The following is a 4,467-nucleotide window of genomic DNA, read 5'->3' on the forward strand; positions in this document are numbered from 1 at the left end:
TCTTCGTGTCGATTTCATGGAGAGTTTCATGTAAGACGACAACCCCTTCGAGGATGTGTCGTCCTGGCATGAACGCGGTTTGGGTTGGTTGAACTACTGAATGAGCTATCCGTGTTAACCTATTCATGCCAACCTTGGTAAAGATCTTGAAGCTTACATTGAGAAGACAGATCGGCCTGAATTGCTCAATGCCAATTGCCTCCACCTTCTTTGGCAACAACGTTAGTGTTCCAAAATTTAAGTGGAATAACTGTAAGTGACCATCAAACAAGTCCTGGAACAAAGGCATAAGATCTCCCTTGATGATATACCAACACCGCTTATAAAATTCCGTCGGGAACCCATCCAGTCCAGGGGCTTTATTTTGTTTCATTTGTGATATTGCATCAAACACCTCTTTCTCAGTGAAAGGAGCAGACAGCACCTCATTCTCGTCGGAGCTAAGCTAAGGTATGTCCCCGATCTCGCTCTCATCTAGGGATATAGAATTTTCATATGTTGCTCCGAAAATCTTCTTATAATAACTGGAGATGTACAGTTTGAGGTTCTCATGCCCTACAATCGTACCCTCATCTTGTTCAAGTTGAATAATTTTCTTTTTCCTATGTCTCCCATTAGCTATGAGATGAAATAATTGGGTATTATCATCCCCTTGGACTATCTTAGATACCTTCGCTCTAACTGCCCATTTCATCTCCTCTTCTCGCAGAAGAGCTTGTAACTTCTTCTCCGCCTCATTCTTAATATTCCAGTCAGACATATGAAGAAGTGAGGTTTCCGATCTCAAATCAAGCTCATTAATAATTTGTATCAGTCTTCTTTTCTACTTTATATAAACCACTTTGATTCTTGGCCCATCCTCTCAAGAATTGGCGCAAGTGTCTAATCTTGTTTTGCCATCTATCAATATTTGATATCCCACCCGACTCCTTGGCCCATTCGGCTGCAATGAGATCAAGGAAGCCTTCCCTTTCAAACCATCCTAATTCAAAAGAGAAATTTTTTCTGTTGCCCACATGTGTCGCTTCCCCCAGAATCGACCAATAGTGGAGTGTGATCAGAAATAGCCCTTTGTAGGGCATGAACCGTTACCAAAGGAAATTTCTGTTCCCACTCAACACTAGTGAGAACCCGGTCTAATTTCTCATAAGTAGGTACTGGTAAAGAATTAGCCCATGTGAATTGTCTCCCACTAAGGTCAATCTCCCTCAAATCAAGACTTTCAATGATTGTATTAAACATGAATGACCATCTCCCATCGAAATTGTTATTATTTTTTCGTCTTGTCTTCTAATTATATTGAAGTCTTCCCCCCACCAAAATGGGAAGTCTTTCATCACCACAAATTCTCACCAGATCCGCTAGGAAATCCAGTTTGAGCTCTGGCTGGGCCGCACCATATACAGCCACCAAAGCCCATCTGAAGCCATCAACTTTCGACCGTACTCAAAATTTGACGATAAAATCTCTATAAACCACATTTAACACTTCTAAAGATTCGCACTTCACCCCGAGTAGGATCCCACAGGACCGACCCCTTGGAGGTAGAACGTGCCAGTCAAAATCAACCCCACTGGAAATTGTGTTTAGGAATTACAAAGTGTAATTATCTCTTCATGTTTCTAATAGAGCCATAAAATCCAATTTATGCTCTATCGCGGTTTCTTGACATGGCTTGAGACAGCGTTGGTATTTCCCCAAAGAGGAAGGGATGATGCAGCATAGCTACGGTAAGTATTTCCCTCAGTTATGAAACCAAGGTATCAATCCAGTAGGAGAACCAAACAACACTATTTAAACGGTACCTGCACACAAAGAACAAATACTTGCAACTCGACGCGTAAGTGTTGGGGAACGTAGCATGCAATTTCAAAAAAATTCCTACGATCACGCAAGATCTATCTAGGAGATACATAGCAACGAGAGGGGAAGAGTGTGTCCACGTACCCTCGTAGACCGAAAGCGGAAGTGTTAGCCTAACGCGGTTGATGTAGTCGAACGTCTTCGTGATCCAACCGATCAAGCACCGACATACGGCACCTCCGAGTTCTGCACACGTTCAGCTCGATGACGTCCCTCGAACTCTTGTTCCAGCAAAGTGTCGAGGGAGAATTTCTTCAGCACGACGGTGTGGTGACGGTGATGGTGATGTGATCCGCGCAGGGCTTCGCCTAAGCACTACGACAATATGGACGGAGGAGTAAACTGTGGAGGGGACACCGCACATGGCTAAGAGAACAATTGATGTGCTTTGGGGTGCCCCCCTGCCCCTGTATATAAAGGATGAGAGGGAGGAGGCCGGCCATAGGGGGGAACCGACTTGGACTCCTAGTCCTATTCGCCCCCCCCCCCCCCCCCAATTCCTTCTTACAGAGGGGGGAAGGGGGAAGGAGAGGAGAGGGAGAAGGAAAGGGGGGCCGCGTCCCCTCCCCTTGTCCTATTCGGACTCCCCTTGGGGGGAGCTCCACCCCCTTGTAGGCTGCCCTCTCTCTCCCCTATGGCCCATGAGGCCCAATACTTTCCCCGGGGGGTTCCGGTAACCCCTCGGTACTCCGATAAATATCCGAAACACTCCGAAACCATTCCGTGTCCGAATACTATCGTCCGATATATCAATATTTACCTCTCGACCATTTCGAGGCTCCTCGTCATGTCCGTGATCTCATCCGGGACTCCGAACAATCTTCGGTCACCAAAACACATAACTCATAATACAAATCGTCATCGAACATGTAAGCGTGCAGGCCCTACGGGTTCGAGAACTATGTAGACATGACCGAGAAATATCTCCGGTCAATAACCAATAGCGGAACCTGGATGCTCATATTGGTTCCTACCTATTCTACGAAGATCTTTATCGGTCAAACCGCAATGACAACATACATTATTCCCTTTGTCATCGGTATGTTACTTGCCTGAGATTCGATCGTTGGTATCCTCATACCTAGTTCAATATCGTTACCGGCAAGTCTCTTTACTCGTTCCGTAATGCATCATCCCGCAACTAACTCATTAGTCACATTACTTGCAAGGCTTATCGTGATGTGCATTACCGAGAGGGCCCAGAGATACCTCTTCGATACTCGGAGTGGCAAATCCTAATCTTGATCTATGCCAACCCAACAAACACCTTCGGAGACACTCGTAGAGCATCTTTATAATCACCCAGTTACGTTGTGACGTTTGATAGCACACAAGGTGTTCGTGCGGTATTCGGGAGTTGCATAATATCATAGTCATAGGAATATGTATAAGTCATGAAGAAAGCAATCACAATAAAACTTAATGATCAGTATGCTAAGCTAACGGATGGGTCTTGTCCATCACATCATTCTCTAATGATGTGATCCCGTTCATCAAATGACAACACATGTCTATGGTCAGGAAACTTAACCATCTTTGATTAACGAGCTAGTCAAGTAGAGGCATACTAGGGACACTTTTTTTTGTCTATGTATTCACACATGTATCAAGTTTCTGGTTAATATAATTCTAGCATGAATAATAAACATTTATCATGATATAAGGAAATATAAATAACAACTTTATTATTGCCTCTAGGGCATATTTCTTTCAGTCTCCCACTTGCACTTGAATCAATAATCTAGATTACATTGTAATGATTCTAACACCCATGGAGTCTTGGTGTTGATCATGTTTTGCTCGTGGAAGAGGCTTAGTCAACGGGTTTGCAACATTCAGATCCGTATGTATTTTGCAAATCTCTATGTCTCCCTCCTTGACTTGATCACGGATGGAGTTGAAGCGTCTCTTGATGTGTTTGGTTCTCTTGTGAAATCTGGATTCCTTCGCTAAGGCAATTGCTCCAGTATTGTCACAAAAGATTTTCATTGGACCTGATGCACTAGGTATTACACCTAGATCGGATATGAACTCCTTCATCCAGACTCCTTCATTTGCTGCTTCCGAAGCAGCTATGTACTCCGCTTCACACGTAGATCCCGCCACGACGCTTTGCTTGGAACTGCACCAACTGACAGCTCCACCATTCAATATAAATACGTATCCGGTTTGCGACTTAGATTCATCCGGGTCAGTGTCAAAACTAGCATCGACGTAACCATTTATGACGAGCTCTTTGCCACCTTCATAAACGAGAAACATATCCTTAGTCCTTTTCAGGTATTTCAGGATGTTCTTGACCGTTGTCCAGTGATCCACTCCTGGATTACTTTGGTACCTCCATACTAAACTTATAGCAAGGCACACATCAGGTCTGGTACATAGCATTGCATACATGATAGAACCTATGGCTGAGGCATAGGGAATGACTTTCATTTTCTCTCTATCTTCTACAGTGGTCGGGCATTGAGTCTGACTCAACTTCACACCTTGTAACACATGCAAGAACCCTTTCTTTGACTGATCCATTTTGAACTTCTTCAAAACTTTATCAAGGTATGTGCTTTGTGAAAGTCCAATTAAGCGTCTTGATCTATCTCTATA

The sequence above is a fragment of the Triticum aestivum genome, chromosome 2D (genome assembly GCF_018294505.1).
Source record: "Triticum aestivum cultivar Chinese Spring chromosome 2D, IWGSC CS RefSeq v2.1, whole genome shotgun sequence".
In the NCBI taxonomy this organism is placed as follows: Eukaryota; Viridiplantae; Streptophyta; class Magnoliopsida; order Poales; family Poaceae; genus Triticum; species Triticum aestivum.